Below are 17,365 nucleotides of genomic sequence, written 5' to 3' on the forward strand. Positions count from 1 at the left end.
GCTCTGTCGCCCAGGCTGGAATGCAGTGGCGTGATCCCGGCTCACTGCAAGCTCCACCTCCCAGGTTCACGCCATTCTCCTGCCTCAGCCTCCTGAGTAGCTGGGACTACAGGCACCCGCCACTACGCCCGGCTAATTTTTTTGTATTTTCAGTAGAGACGGAGTTTCACCGTGGTCTCGATCTCCTGACCTCGTCATCTGCCCGCCTTGGCCTCCCAAAGAGCTGGGATTACAGGTGTCAGCCACCGCGCCCGGCCGTAGATTTTCTTCTTAACTTGGCTTGCCATTCACATGTATATACCTACCACACATAGATGGTCATAATTGTACCCAAATGCTATAGTTTATTGTGTACTTGCTATTATTTGCTATAAAGTATTTCTTTATAATAAACCTATTGTGTTTTGGGGCGGTCTACTATTGAAAGTATAGTTTTTTTTGTTTTTTGGTTTTTTTTTAGATGGAGTCTCACTTTTGTCACCCACGCTGGAGTGCAGTGGCACGATCTCGGCTCACTGCAACCTCCGCCTCCCAGGTTCAAGTGATTCTCCTGCCTCAGCCTCCCGAATAGCTGGGATTACAGGCACTTGCCACCACACCTGGCTAATTTTTGTATTTTTAGTAGAGACAGGGGTTTCACCATGTTGGCCAGGCTGGTCTCGGACTCCTGACCTCAGGTGATCTGCCCACCTTGGCCTCCCAAAGTATTGGGATTACAGGAGTGAGCCACCATGCCCAGCCAAAAGTATAGATTATCAACAGTAAATTTTAATATTGGGAGCTATTCAAAGTGCATTCTGTGTACTTTTTCTGTCTCATACTTTCTATAGTCTCATCATTAATTTTATAAAAATATTTATCTTTGAAATATTTACTTGTGTAATAATGACTTTGTTATTTTAACAAAAGAGTAAGTATTCATGTATTTTGGCCTGTAGTTTTTGTTTTGTTTTGTTTTTTTTACTGAATAGCTTGTGGCTTGTCATCTTTATTTAACCATCTGGTGAAATGTTTCTCTTCCATACTAAAATGGCTTTATTCTTTACCATTTTACTTGTTAAAACTTTTATTTTAGGATCGGGGTACATGTGCAGGTTTGTTATATAGGTTGTGTGTCACAGGGATTTGGTGTACAGATTATTGGCCACACAGGTAATAAGCATAGTAACTGATAGGTAGCTTTTCCATCTTCACCCTCCTGCCAACCTTAGCCCTCAAGTAGGCCTCAGTGGTTTGCTGCCTTCTTTGTGTTCATGTGTACTCAATGTTTAACTCCCATTTATAAGTGAGAACATGTGGTATTCAGTTTTCTGTTCCTGAAATAATTAGCTTAGGCTAATGGCCTCCAGCTCCATCCATGTTGATGCAAGGACATGATCTCATTCCTTTTTATGACTACATGATATTGCATGGTGTATATATACAACATTTTCTTTTTTTTTAAATTTCCAACTTTTAAGTTCAGGGTACGTGTGCAGAATGTGCAGGTTTGTTACATAGGTAAACATCTGTCCTGGTGGTTTGCTACACAGATCATCCCATCACCCAAGTATTAAGCCCAGCATCTATTAGCTATTCTTCTTGATGCTCTTCCTCCTCCAACCCAAAGCCCTGCATCAGGCTGGTGTGTGTCATTGTCCCCAGTGTGTCCATGTGTTCTCATCATTTAGCTCCCACTTATAAGTGAGAACATGTGGTATTTAGTTTTCTGTTCCTGCATTAGTTTGCTAAGGATAATCGCTTCCAGCTCCATCCATGTCCCTGCAAAGGACATGATCTTGTTCTGTTTTATGACTGCATAGTATTCCATGGTTTATATGTACCACATTTTATTTGTCCAGTCTATCATTGACAGGCATTTAGGTTGATTCCATGTGTTTGCTATTGTGAATAGTACTGCATTGAATATATGTGTGCATGTATCTTTATAACAGAACCATTTATATTCCTTTGGGTATGTAATCAGTAATGGGATCGCTGGGTCAAATGGTATTTGTGTGTCTAGGTCTTTAAGGAATTGCCACATCATCTTCCACAGTGGTTGAATTTACACTCCCACCAACAATGTAAAAGTGTTCCCTTTTCTCCACAACCTCACCAGCATCTGTTGTTTTTTGACGTTTTAGCAGTAGCCATTCTGACTGGTGTCAGATGGTATTTCATTGGGGTTTTGATTTGCATTTCTCTAATGATAACAGTAATGTTGCACTTTTTTCATGTTTGATGGCCACATGTATGTCTTCTTTTGAGATGTGTCCTTCTCTTCATGTCCTTTGCCCACTTTTTAATGAGGTTCTTTTTTTTCTTGTAAATTTGTTTAAGTTCCTTATAAATGCTGGATATTAGACTTTTTTCAGATGGTGATATGGTTTGACTGTGACACCACCCAATCTCACGTTGTGGGTGGGACCCAGTGAGAGGTAATTGAATCATGGGGGCAGATATTTCCCGTGCTGTTCTCATGATAGTGAATAAGTCTCATGAGATCTGATGGTTTTAAAAAGGGGAGTTTCCCTACACAAGCTCTCTCTTTTTGTCTGCCATCATCTGTGTAAGATGACTTGCTCCTCCTTGCCTTCCCCCATGATTGTGAGCCCTCTCCAACCACGTGGAACTGCAAGTCCATTAAACCTCTTTGTTTTGTAAATTGCCCAGTCTCGGGTATGCCTTTATGAGCAATGGGAAAACGGACTAATACAGATGGATAGATCGCAAAAATTTTCTCCCATTCTATAGGTTGCCTGTTTACTCTGTTGATGGTTTCTTTTGCTGTGAAGAAGCTCTTGAGTTTAATTAGATTCATTTGTCAATTTTTGCTTTTGTTGCAATTGCTTTTGGCATCTTCGTCAAGAAATCTTTGCCTGTGCTTATGTCCTATTGCCTAGGTTTTCTTCTAGGGTTTTTATAGTTTTGGGTTTTACATGTAACTCTTTAATCCATCTTGAGTTGATTTTTGTATATTGTGTAAAGAAGGGGTCCAGCTTCAGTTTTCTGTATACGATTAGCCAGTTCTCCCAGCACCATATAAAACAGGGAATTTTTTCTCCATTGCTTGTTTTTGTCAGGTTCATCAAAGATCAAATGGTTATAGGTGTGTGGTTCTATTTCTGGGTTCTCTATTGTGTTTCATTGTTCTGTGTGTCTGTTCTTCTACCAGTAGCATGCTGTGTTGTTTACTGTAGCCTTGTAGTATAGTTTGAAGTCGAGTAATATTGATGCCTCCAGCTTTGTTCTTTTTGTTTAGGATTGTCTTGGCTATTTGGGCTCTTTTCAGGTTTCATATGAATTTCAAAATAGTATTTTCTAATTCTGTGAAGATCATCAATAGTAAGTTATTGGGAATAGCATTGAATCTATAAATTGCTTTGGGCAGAATGGCCATTTTAATGATATCAGTTCTTCCTATTAATGAGTCTGGAATGTTTTCCATGTCTTTGTGTCATCTCTGGATTTCTTTGAGCAGTGGTTTGTAGTTCTCCTTGAAGAGGTCCTTCACTTCCCTTATTAGCTATATTCCTAAGTGTTTTATTCTTTTTATGGCAATTGTGAATGGGAGTTCACATTCATAATTTGGCTCTTGGCTTGCCTGTTGTTAATGTATAGGAATGCTAGTAATTTTTGCGCATTGATTCTGTATCCTGAGACTTTGATGAAGCTGCTTATCAGCTTAAGAATCTTTGGGGCCAAGATGATGGATTTTCTAAATATAAGATTATGTCATCTTCAAACAGAGCTAGTTTGACTTCCTCTCTCTTTATTTGAATATGCTTTATTTCTTTGTCTTGCCTGATTGCGCTAGCCAGAACTTCCAGGACTATGTTGAATCGGAGTGGTGAGAGAGGGCAAACTTGTCTTGTGCTAGTTTTCAAGGGGAAGGCTTCCAGCTTTTGCCCATTCAGTATGATATTGGCTGTGGGTCTGTCATATATGGCTGTTAGTAGCTAGAGGTATGTTCCTTCAGTACCTTGTTTATTGAGCATTTTTAACATGAAGGGATGTTGAATTTTATTGAAGGCTTTTTCTGAATCTATTGAGATAATCATGTGGTTTTTGTTGTTAGTTCTGTTTTTGCGCTGAATCACATATATTGATTTGCATATGTTGAACCAACCTTGCATCCCACGGGTGAAGCCAGCTTGATTATGATCGATAAGCTTTGTGATGTGCTGCTGGACTTGGTTTGCCAGTATTTTATTGAGGATGTTTGCACTGATGTTCATTAAGGATATTGGCCTGAAGTTTTTTGTTGTTGTATCTCTTCCAGGTTTTGGTATCAGGATGATGCTGGCCTCATAGAATGAGTTAGAGAGGAGTCCATCCTTTTTGATTTTTTGGAATAGTTTCAGTAGGAATGGCACCAAGCTCTTCTTTGTAGCACTGGTAGAAATCAGCTGTGAATCCATCTGGTCATGGGCTTTTTTTGTGGTTAGGCTATTTATTACTGCCTCAATTTCAGAACTCGTTATTAGTCTATTCAGGGATTCAGTTTCTTCCTGGTTCAGTCTTGGGAGGGTGTATGTGTCCAGAAATTTATCCATTTCTTCTGTGTTTTCTAGTTAATGTGCATAGAAGTGTTCATAGTATTCTGTAATGGTTGTTTGTATTTCTGGCATCAGTGGTAATATCCTGATTATTTAATATCCCAGTATTTCTGATTGTGTTTATTTGAATCTTCTTTTTTTCTTTATTAGTGTAGCTAGTGGTTTTGTTTTGTTTTTTTTTTTCTTTGAGATGGAGTCTCGCTTTGTCACCCAGGCTGGAGTGTAGTGGCGCGATCTCAGCTCACTGCAACCTCTGCCTCCTGGGTTCAAGCGATTCTCCTGCCTCAGCCTCCCGAGTAGCTGGGATTACAGGCATCCGCCACCATGCCTGGCTAATTTTTGTATTTTTAGTAGAGACGTGGTTTCACCTTGTTGGCCAGGCTGGTCTCAAACTCCTGACCTCAGGTGATCTGCCCACCTCAGCCTCCCAAAGTGCTGGAATTACAGGTGTGAGCCACCACACCTGGCCTGAGCCACCGCGCCTGACCTATTTTATTAATTTTTTCAAAAAACCAGATCCTAGATTTGTTGATGTTTTGAAGGGTTTTTTGTGTTGCTGCGTTTTTCAGTTCATCTCTGATCTTGGTTATTTTTTGTCTTCTCCTAGCTTTGGGGTTTGTTTTATCTTGGTTTTCTGGTTCTTTTGATGTTCTAGTTCTTGTGATGTTAGCTTGTTAACTTGAGATCTTTCCTAGCTTTTTTACGTGGGCATTTAGTGCTATAAATTTCCTCCTCAACACTGCTTTAGCTGCATCCCAGAGATTGTGGTGCTTTGTATCTTTGTTCTCATTAGTTTCAAAGAACTTCTTGATTTCTGCCTTAATTTCATTATTTACCCAAAAGTCATTCAGAGCAGGTTGTTCAATTTCCATTTAGTTGTATGGTTTTGAGTGATTTTCTTAATCTTGAGTTCTAATTTGATTGCACTGTTTATTATGATTTCAGTACTTTTGCATTTACTGAGGACTGTTTTACTTCTGATTATGTGATCCATTTTAGAGTATGTGTTGTGTGACAATGAGAAGAATGTATATTCTCTTCTATTTGGGTAGAGAGTTCTGTAGATACCTATCAGGTCTGCTTGATCTGTCACTCAGTCAGGAGAACTGGGATCAGGGTCCCACTTAAAGGAGTAATCTGGCTGCGTTTTGGTGGAGCAGCTGTACTTTATTGAGGACCCCTTTAGTCCCTGATCCATTTGGGCTGTCCAAGTTCCACAGGCTGGACCAGCTGAGAAACCCAAACAGCAAAGGTGGTGGCCTGCTCCACCCACCATGCACGCTGTCTTAGAGAGAAATTAGAACTCTTGTCAGCTGTAGTACACAGAGAGAGGTGGCTGGAGACCCCAAGTGGGAGGACCCACCCTCGAGGGGGATTTGTAACTCGGGGTCTCATTTAAAGAAGCAGTCTGGCAATGCCTCAACAAAACAGCTGTGCCATGCTGTGGAACCACTTTTGCCCTGGTCAGCTTGGACTCTTCAAAGCCCGCAGGCTGGAACCGCTGAGTCGTCAAAACAACCAAGGTGGTGGCCTGCCCCTCCCCCAAGGCACTCTGTCCGAGGGAGAGACCAGACCTCTGTCCATAGAATATGGGCTGGTAGGGGGAGCTCAGGCCTCTGGTGGGAGGTCCCGCTTAGCGAGAAGGAATAGATCGGGGTCCTGCTTAAGGAAGCAGTCTGGCCACATTCTGGCAAAGCAGCTGTGCTGTGCCGCGGGACTCGCTCCTCATCCAGACCGTTTGTACTCTGCAAAGCCTATGGACTGGAATGGCTGAGTTGTTTAAACAGCAGAGATGGCGGCCCGCCTCTCCCCACTGGGGTTCCATCCCCTCTCAGGCAGCCTCCACACTGTTTCCAGCTGCCTGGAATTCCAAGCCACTGGGCCTTATCTTGTGAGGTGCCATGGAAATGGGGCCTGTAGAACTGACACTGCTCAGCTCCCTAGATTTAGCCGCCTTCCTAGGGGTATGTATGAACCTCCTGCCATGCTGGGGATCCCGGGGCCAGAGCATGTAAAGCTCTGGGTCTCTGTGCGTGCCTGAGCAACCGCTCTGTTGAGACTCCACAGAGTTCTGTGTGTTGGACCCAAGGCCCTGGTGGCATGGGCTCATGAGGGGATCTCCAGATCTGAGGGTTGCAAAGATCCGTGGTTTCTTAGGGTTGTACATTCGTTCACCGCTTCCCTTAACTGGGGGTGGGGGTTCCCTTGACTACATGTCACTCCCAGTTGGGCCATCGCCTCACCATGCTTTTCTTCATTCTCCCTGGGTTGAGTTGTTTTCCTGATCAGTCCCAGTGCAAGTACCTGGATATTTCAGTAGAAGGTGCTGTATTTACTCACCCACCTTTTGTTGCTCTCTGTGAGTGCCACACACTACAGCTGCTTCTGTTCCACCGTCTTGGCCCCCGATCCCTTGTTTTTTTTTTTTAAGTTATTTATTTTTATTTATTTTTAGAGACAGGATCTTGCCATGTCTCCCAGGTTTGAATGCAGTGGCACAATCATAGTTCACTGTATCTTCGAACTCCTGGGCTCAAGGAATCCTTCCACGTCGGCCTCCCAAAGTGATGGGACTACATGCATGAGCCACCGCAACTGGCCTGTTTCCTTCGTCTAGAAAATGAGGCTCTTAGTAGTTCACTGGCATAGTGTAAGGAGTAAATTATGGAAAATATGTAAAGAACCTACCACAATATCTGGCATATAGTAAGCACAGAATAAATAGCCAATTCCTTCTCTTTTCTTCCTGTTTACACCGCAATTTAGAGTATTAACTGGCCTGTAAAAGATTCTGTAAAGAAAAATGCTGTATCAGTTAGAGCCTTTTAAAAAGTGAAAATATCTTTCGGGGATCTTCCTCCCATCAGGCAAGTTGTTGGACTAGGGTCACTTCTAAGGTTTCATTCCTATGCTGTGATTTTAGGATTCCGAAACAGTGAAAATAACTGGTATGCTTCATTAGGCAGTACAGTGTCAAGTTTAGGATAATTTACTTTGACAGATCATAAAACAGATGTTAAAACATTTATAAACCTCAATGAGTTATTTTTTAATTCACAGTCCAATTATCTTAAGATTTTAAGCCATGCTTGTTTTAGATTTCCTTGAATCATAATGATTTTGTTTGCGTATGAAAAGTAATTCCAATTCTGTATCATTATGAGACAAAATATTCAGTGAAACTCAAACTGCTTTTTTATTTTTCAAAGCCTTTTTTTTCCTTTTGCATCGACTTTATTTCAGTTCTTCATAAGAATATAAAATATACTCCTTTTCATCAGAACTTTTCTTCCACAGCCACTAAGTTCATATCATATGACTATTTGGTGGGTAACAATATTAGCAAATATGTTTATGATATCCATTCTTTATTTAACCTTACTCTTAATAAATGGAGAAAATTATGAAATCAAGGTACTTCCCACAAGGAATTCTTAAAGGGCTTTATACCGATAACTTTTGTCTTGTGACTTCTGTTTTCTTTGCCTAGAAGCAGTGGAAGAAATGAGAGGAAACTGATCTCATTTGTTTTACTCTCTCAGTGGCTAGCTATTATTTCCCTGCAGCCTGAACATGGGTTTTGTTACAGAGCTTTGTGGACTGCCTTCTTGTTTCATGCATAGACTATGCCAACCTTGGATGGCAGTGGAGGGCAGAAGCTATTTAGAAGCACCCAACAGTGTGGCTTTTATTCTGATTGTTTTCAAATGTGCTTAGTTGGCTCAAACCAGGCTTCCCAGAACAGAATCTTAGGGTGGGGTTTAGAATTAGAGCAGCATTTCTCCAGAAAGATTTACGCTGTCAACCTTTTATAAATTAGGACTCTCACTGGGCTTGCTCTAATTCTTTAAAACATTTGTATTCCAATTGCTTTCATCTTTGGTTGAGCTGTCTGGATCAGATGTGGCCTTTCTCTGTGATTTTGCTTCTGATACACACTTAGGGCCTGTGCAGTTTCTCTCCTTTACCCTTAAGGGGCAGACTTGACTAAAATTCAAAGATATCTGTGTTTTCTATTGCTGCCAAAATACCCAAATACCGTTCCAAAATACCCAAAACTTAAAGGGTACACCCCCAACTTAAAGCAACACAGATTTAATGTCTTACAGTTCTGTAGGTTTAGAGTCCAACACACATATCAGTGGTCTAAAATCAAGGTGTCAACAGAGCCGCATTCCTTTCTGGAGAATTCTCTAGGGGACTATCTGTTTCCTAGCCCCATCTAACTTCTAGAGGCCTCTCACATTTTTTGGTTCATGGCTCTTCTTCTGTCTTCAAAGCCACAGAAATTGCATCTCGCGCATCTCGCTGACCCTTCTTCTATAGTCACAGCATCTGCTCAATGACCACAGCTAGGGGAAGTTCACCAATTTTAAGGGCATGTGATTAGGTTGGGCCCATCTGGGTAATCCAGGCTACTATTCCCATCTCAAGGTTTTTAATTACACCTGCAAAGTCCCTTTTGCCATGTAAGGTAACATATTCGTAGTTCGAAGGATTAGGACATGGACATTTTGGGGACAATTATTCTGCCTATCACAATCCCTTTCTCTTTTCCTTAGTAGACCACACTAGTCTGGTGACTTGAAGGAACCTAGCCATTTCTCTTCCACCTCACCACAGTGGGCCCAGGATATAGTCATTTTAAAAACATAAAACCCAGTGTATCAGGCTCCAGGCCAGGGCTTCTCAGCTGACTGTTTCTATTGGTGTAACAGACTGGATTTTGGCTGTCTCTCCCTCTACTTTCCTCCAGCAGTCTTTGGTCTTGTTTTGAGATGTTTTCCCTCCTGTGGTCCTCAGTCTGCCAGTGTTCTTCCTATAACTTTATCTCTGCGTGTCAGGATATACACTGTACTCTATAGAAATGGCAGTGGAACCCCAATAATTGTGGGTGTTTGGGTAATAATCCACAACCTTATCACTGCCAACACCCTTCCCATTGTAGCTTTCCTCTATAAAGAGAAGTTTGGAGCTCCTAAAACCAGATCTGAAATTTATTTATTCAATTAATCCTTCAAATGTGCAAGATGTGGGAAGAATTGGATATAGAGATATGGCTCCTGCCCTCAAGAAATTAATAGTCAAACAGGGAGAAGGACATGAAATACAAGCATTGCTGTATGTGGGATGGATGTCTGTATATACAGTTGGTCCTCTGTATGTATCCCTGTGTTCTTCATCTGTGGGTTCAACAAACCACAGATCAAAAAAATTGGGGGCTAGGCGTGGTGGCTCATGTCTGTAATCCCAGCACTTTGGGATGCCAAGGCAAGTGGATCACCTGAGGTCAGGAGTTCGAGACCAGTCTGACCAATATGGTGAAACCCCATCTACTAAAAATATAAAAATTAGCCGGGCATGGCGGCATGCGCCTGTAGTCCCAGCTACTCAGGAGACTGAGGCAGGAGAATTGCTTGAACCCGGGAGGTGGAGGTTGCAGTGAGCCAAGATTGTGCCACTGCACTCCAGCCTGGGTGACAGAGCGAGACTCTCTCTCTAAAAAAAAAAAAAAAAAAAAGGAAATTGGAAAAAAAAAATTGTACTGAACATGTACAGACTTTAAAATTGTCATTGTTTCCTAGGCAACACAGTGTAACAATCATTTCCATCATATTATGTACTGTAAATAATCTAGAGATGACTTAAAGTATACGGGAGGATATACATAGATTATATGCAAATATTACACTATTTTATAAAAGGGACTTGAGCATCTTCAGATTTTGGTATCTATGGAAGGTTCTCAAGCCAATCCTTTATGGATACCAAGGGTTGACATATGTGTATATTTATATATGTGTGTTAGTATCTGTTATAATGGGAGCACAGGAAAGATAAGCCCTTAAGTCTCCCTCAGGGATTCAGGGAAAGTTGTCCAGAGGCTGCTAGGGTTGAGCAGCAGATGTCATGACACTACTAACCAGATAACTCTTCCCCTTTCACTCAGGCCTTACGGAATAAGCTATGCTTGTGGAATTTTTTATGTGGAAAAGAATTACATGAAACAATCTGCATTGCTCTTCTCACTGTTTTTAGAGGGAATCAGTAGGAATCAGAATACTGGCTGACTCTTTAGGTATGTGGGCTTATATAAATTTTTTAGCTCTTTAATCCTTAGTTTTTCCATTAGTAGTACCCAACTTGCTGAATTGTGAGGTTTGACTGAATTATTAAGGTTAAGCTTTTAGAATGGGACCTACTACCCAGAAAATATTTAACAATATTATTGTAATGTATCACCATCACCATTTATTACTACAATCTCTCTTGAATTACTCATCACTTTTCTGACATCATCATATGAAACAAGTTTTTTAATTCATGCCAGCTTCTCCCCCTTACTTACGGTTTAGGAGTTGCCTCTAATGCCTAAGGAAACGTGTAGCCCTCTGGTCGTACTGCAAAAGTGGTTGCATTTTGAAGGCAGGCGTATACAACTTCCAGAGTAAGAATATGTGTATTCAGGTGTAGGCGTTGTCAGTTTCCAATAAGATAATTTATAATGCTTAATTTATATTAGGAAGATCTCACATTGTTCTCTTCTGTAAATTATGCATGTATTTGTAAATCTAAAAGAAACTTTGATTTTTCTCTCTGATTAAGGTGTATAATTATAATCTTAAATAAAAGTGAAGTTCAAAGTAGCTTCATTTAAAATATTAATAGACAAAACATAAGATCAGTTCTTTTCGGGATTGGTTTGTCAGCCACATGTTAGATCTGCTTAGAAATCTTCAGTGAAATAGGAAACATTGTATAAATGTTACCTAATGTAAATACTGCTAAATTTAAGATGCCCATAACTAAAATTTGAGTATTTTCCCTCTAGTCTCAAATAAGCAAAAGGAAATCTGAGTTATATGAAAATGAAAGTATGTATTCAGCTTTTATAAAACCATTATAAATAAGTTATTTTTCTTACCAAGTTAAATAGGATATGTTTACATGTTTTAAATTTTAGTTTTATTAGTTACAGTATCATATTGTGAATAGTAGCAAATATGTCCTTATATAGTTCTGGGTTCTTGCTTTATAATGTACATAGACAGATATCTTTTTAAAAAATTTTTTGTGTTCCACAGACGCAACAGGTTTTGATAATTTCTTATTTCACCTGTTGGTTACAGTCACAATAATATGTTCTTTCTTCTACCTTATGATTGACCATTTCTGACATAAAAGTTAAGAATTTGTATCATCTAAACAGCCTTTTGTGTCCTTTCTCTTTTTTCATACATCTTGATAATTGTAGTGTTTTTCATGTTTGCTTCTATTTTCTATCTTTCCAAGTTTGCAAAACATTATTAAAACTTCATTTCTAGTTCTTCACTAATAGGACCCAAATCTAAGTCTCTCAACTTCAGGCTCTACTTAAGTATCCAGAGTTCACAATTCAGCGACCGTTTTCCAGGGTAGAGGCCTGTAGAAGAATCAGGCCTATTTTTACAAAAACAGAGAAATTTGTGCTCCTAATATTTGCATAGTCATAAAATTGCAAAAGTTATATTGGTTTTACAATTTTAAATTGATAGGCAATTATGATATGATTTTTGTAAATGACATTCTAATAAAAATTATCAACATTTGGTTATGGTAGCGATGGTGAAGAAACACAGTGAAAGCAAATATTTTCTTATGTCACTTATACACGTACAACAATGGCCATATTTCTCAAATGTAAATGAAAGTATAATGCCTTCTTCGATTTTTATTTTGACCACTGAGTAAATTAAACCTTCAATAATCTCATAAAAATGAGATATTTTCTTGCTATACCTCTGATATCCCCTGTCCCCTGAAAAAATATGAAATTAGTACAGAGCCAGTAAAAAATACCAAGAACACCCAGGATAGATTCTATCCTGACCTAAACAAGCTTATATTATGAAAGTGGTGTTATTTTTTAACAGATCATAAATTAGACAATATAGTTCATCTAGGGCCGATAACTTCTCCCCATGCAGCTGTTTTCACTCTTGGGAGGTGCTTCCTAGAATGTGTGCTGAGAAGGATGCTATAATTAGTGATGTATGCCTTGGGTGCAGAATATCAGTAGTGGTTAGGAGCAGTACACATTTTCCATCCTTAAGTATCTGGATGGGAAGAGATCTAGAGAACAGAATATCTTATGTCTCCTGACTCATAACTTGGGATCTTTCCTCAATTCTACTGAATAACCTGTAGTGGAAAACCATGTTTCTATAGTCCTATCTCTTGTCCAGGTGGATTATCTGAACAGGACTCCTGTGGAATGGTTGTGGTAATGTAATTCACGTGGACATTGACAAATTGCCATCATGTGGTCATGAGGATGGTGTTGGATTCCTTATGTGTGAGGCTGATAAGGGCCCTATGTTCAATTCTTAGTGGTCCTTTTAAACCTACACCTGTTTATATTTTTTATTAACATGCCCATAACTTATTTTTCGTGAATCCACTGAAACTTCCAGAGACTTGAACTTTGCCTAAAGTTTAAAACAGGAATTTTTTAAATCCCTTAAATGAAAAATAGTTTTAAGTGTATCCCAACTAATATGAAACAGGAAACTAATGTCTAATATCCTTGGGAACTATAAAATATTCAATAGTAATCAAAACATAAAATGATTCTCTTCTGTCTTTCCGTTATTCTCTACTTCCAGTTACATTTTGTAAAATGTAAACAATTGCACCTGCAATTGATGGAAAAAATACCATCATGAAATCAAATGTGTTTTCTGACTTCATATATGTATTGTAGTATTTAATATTAAGTAAGCTCAGAAGATACTTACATGGAATCTACTGCCTTTTCTGAGCACAAGAGAAGCAATGATTAATAGAATGTGGTACTTGCTCCAAGGAGCATTCATTTAAGAGGAGGGATGCTCCTATTTGGGTCTTCACTGTATAAAGCATTTATATGTATATTACTTAACAACTAAAAGATATGTACTTATGCAGAATACTGCCATCATTGCTCTTTTCTTTACTGTACTGGTACCATTCATCAGGTCCATGGAAGCCAGCTTCTCACACATTCTCTCTTAGACATATGCGTTTTCTTTCTTTTTTTTTTTTTTGTGACGGAGTCTCGCTCTGTTGCCCAGGCTGGAGTGCAATGGCACAATCTCGGCTCACTGCAACCTCTACCTCCCAGGTTCAAGCGATTCTCCTGCCTCAGCCTCCCGAGTAGCTGGGAATACAGGCGTGCACCACTACGCCTGGCTAATTTTTGTATTTTTAGTAGAGACAGGGTTTCACCATGTTGGTCAGGCTGGTCTCGAACTCCTGACCTCGTGATCCACCCGCCTCGGCCTCCCAAAGTGCTGGGATTACAGGCATGAGCCCCCACACCCGGCAGACGTGTGTTTTCTAAAGTGGATTTATTAGAAATTGGGATTCCTTTAGCCATCTTTACTTAGAGGAGACTTTGGCTTAGTGACCTACAGTTGTGTGTAAATGAAAAGCAAAATTAATGGGAAGTATACTTACAAAAGTAGGACTTTAAAGTTGCAAAAATAGCGTGCATCAAGAATAGTATAAAATTTTAATTCCTCCATCGTCACCAATAAACATTTATGGAGAATCCCCAGAGTGACTGACTCTGGATTTTACATCTTATGTTAAACTTACTTTTGCATTCTGTTCTTGCTGTTTTATAATTACCCCAAATGTTCTCTGTTACTTCTCCTAATGATTCTTCTTTTTTTTTCTTTTTTCTTTTTCTTTTTTTTTTTGAATACAGCAGAGAATGCCTGTGGGTTTAAAAATTTTTAACTAATCTTGATGAATCAATTATAATTTATAAAAGTGGAGCATAACAGTTAAGAGCTCATGCTATGGAATTGGACAGAGCTGATTTAAAATACTGTTCTGCCACATGCAAAGTGCATAACTGGACTAGTCACTTACCTTTCTGAACCTCAGTTTCCTCATCTCTGAAGGGGATGATGAAGGTTCAGCCCTCTCATAGGGCTCATGACAATTAATGAGATAATGTCACATGCTTAATACCAGCATCTTGTATGCTCCATAGGTGTTAGCTGTCTGTTTGTAATAATATTTTTGTGTTTGGTTACACAAACCCACTTTCTTCATTTGTTTTCTGCTATTAATGCCTTTTGAAGTACTGTGTTGTTTGTGAACACATAGTACAAATTGACATGTTTTTTTAATTATCAATTTTGTTTCTGTAACTGCACAGAAAAGTGATAAATTGTGAGCTTATATTTTCTTTTAATACATAGATATCACCTCCCAACATACATGAATTTTAAGACACTAAAAACCCCTTAAAGATCTTTTCTTAATCAGTGTTTAGTAAATGGGCTTACATTCTAGCGTATAGACCAATTCAAACTGTTCTACAGTAGAGAGGAATTTGTATGTTGGCCAGTTTTTCATACAGTGATTTCTAACTCTTTCCCCTTCAGTATTTCCCTAACATACACTTTCTCATCCAGTATTTCTTTTAGAATTCTCACACTTTTGCCCTCATAACTCACTTTCATATTCCTAGAGCTCTTTTCTTCACACTGATTGTGCTGCTCCTTTTCAATTTTTCCAACCTTATGGAATTATTAGTGAGAAAAAGCAAAATTATTATTATTTGAGACGGAATCTCTCTCTGTCGCCCAGGCTGGAGTGCAGTGGCACGATCTTGGCTCACTGCAAGTTCCGCCCCCCGGGTTCACGCCATTCTCCCGTCTCAGCCTCCGGAGTAGCTGGGACTACAGGCGCCTGCCACTACGGCCGGCTAGTTTTTTGTATTTTTAGTAGAGACGGGGTTTCACCGTGTTAGCCAGGGTGGTCTCGATCTCCTGACCTCGTGATCCACCTGCCTCGGCCTCCCAAAGTGCTGGGGTTACAGGCGTGAGCCACCGTGCCCGGCCCAAAATTATTTTTTATATATGGTGACTTTCCCCCACCCTTTCATCTTACAGTAGAGGCAGCTCAGAAAAAAATCACTGAATTAAGTCATTCAGAGGTCGTTTATAATAGCTATTCAGCAGTGAGCTGGTTCTCAGTCCTGGTTATCCATTACAATTTCCCAGCATTTAAAATTCTGATACCGTGACCATACCCAAGAATAATTAAATAAGACTTTCTGTAGGTGGGACCTAGGCATCTGTTTTTAAAGCCCTTCAGGTGATCTTAATAGGCAGCTAAGTATGAGAGCTACTATAGGACAGTGTTGTATGGCCTGATTAGGTAGGAATGAGAAGGAGAGGAAGAAATCAGGACAGGAAATGTAGACTTATTTTGATAAGTTTTGGTAGTGAAAGGCAGAAAAGAGATGGGACTGTAACTTAAGGAATTAGCAGGAAACACAACATACCTGAGAAAGAACATTCTAGCATATATATATTAGCATATATAGGAGTGAGTCTCAGCTACTCCCCTAGGGCAGTGTACCAGCAATTTAGGAACCAGGGATGAACATGCATTTGGCAAAACTTCCTAATTTTGATACACCTTTCCCTTTCTCACTACCCCCCCTTCTCTCTTCTCTCCCCAGCCTCTGTCTACAATACTGCTATCCTGCTCCCTCTGCTGGTGGTTACCTCGTCCTTTTCTTTCTTAAACTGGGTGACAGAGCATCTCAAAGTTGACTTCCCTCATGGTGGCCATATGGCTCCAGCAGTTCTCAGCAAGAGTTCTGAATTCACCCTGATTAGACCATTAAGTTCGTATTTCAACTAGTAACTGAGGCTGGGGGAATGGAATATGCTCATTTGTGAAGTCAATCAAGAAAGTACATAGGAAGATGGGAAAGGATGCTGGTAGACAGCCAATACTACCCACTATATATGTAAAAGTCGCAGTGATTCAATGCAATCAGTTATTTTACATGTGCAAATTATGAGTGGTCTTGTATGGGAACAGTTTTGGATAACATATAGAAAGTACTATATAGTACTGATATTTTTCTGAGCATCAAATATTTAGAGAAAAAAAAATCTGGTATTTTAGAATATAATAAACATCAAATAATTTACTAGATCAAACATGGTTTATTAACTTAAACACTGTAGCATATAGCAGTCTGTAGCACATCTTACCCTTTTTTGAAAAAATCATTACTTCACATTGTTGATGTTGTGGCAGAATCTAGGACTTCTATAATTACATTTCTGGAGATTATCAGGCAAATGTGTGGCTTTACCTTTTCTGGTTACTATTTTATAGAAAAATGTAATTGCTAGATATGTCATTTAAGACCCTGCAATCTATTTGTCTGAAAAATGGAACAAATGCTAGTAAGAGTTTTAAGTGACTCTCAAAGCCTCCTGCAAAATGACATTAGCAGTTGAAATAAAATAGTTAACAGTCTAAAAACTGTTTAAGATAAAGCCCATAACTATTAATTTTAGGACTGTTTTGTGTACAATGTAAATGACACATGTTTGAGTTAAGCCATTTGATGGTGGTGATCACATTCTTAAGAAATGATTTGGTATCTCAAAGCAGTTCCTCAGCTAGACAATGAGCAGAAAACCTTTTGCTAGTTTTGGAAGTTTAAATTGTCAAACTTCAGTTACTTCTGTTCAATTTGGGATTAAAGTTTGGGATTAAAAACACATGAGCAAAAATCTCATAACCCCAGTTCAGTCATGAGAGAAACACCAGACAAATTTCAATTGAGGGATATTCTACAGAATATATGTCCAGTACTCCTCAAAACTGTCCAAGTCATCAAAAAACAACAAAAGTCTGAGAAACTGTCGCAGCCAAGGGATACTAAGGAAACAAGAGGACTGAATGTAATTTGGATTCTGGATGGGATCCCAGAGTGGAAAAAGGATATTAGGGCAAAACTGAGGAAATCTGAATACAGG

The 17,365-nt window shown here is 39.3% G+C and overlaps 1 protein-coding gene across 8 annotated transcripts in view; it reads left to right on the top strand.

Moving 5' to 3' along the window:
* Positions 1–17,365, top strand: part of BCKDHB (branched chain keto acid dehydrogenase E1 subunit beta) — a 360,230-nt gene that overhangs the window by 202,392 nt on the left and 140,473 nt on the right. The window contains exon 10 of one of the 8 annotated variants that reach the window (XR_010158078.1): positions 10,492–10,620. The exons of the other annotated variants lie outside the window; for them this stretch is intronic. The gene's annotated coding sequence lies outside the window, so the exon portion shown is untranslated. The remainder of the gene's footprint in view (positions 1–10,491; positions 10,621–17,365) is intronic. 8 annotated transcript variants of the gene reach the window in all.

The sequence above is a fragment of the Pan troglodytes genome, chromosome 5 (assembly GCF_028858775.2).
Source record: "Pan troglodytes isolate AG18354 chromosome 5, NHGRI_mPanTro3-v2.0_pri, whole genome shotgun sequence".
In the NCBI taxonomy this organism is placed as follows: domain Eukaryota; kingdom Metazoa; phylum Chordata; class Mammalia; order Primates; family Hominidae; genus Pan; species Pan troglodytes.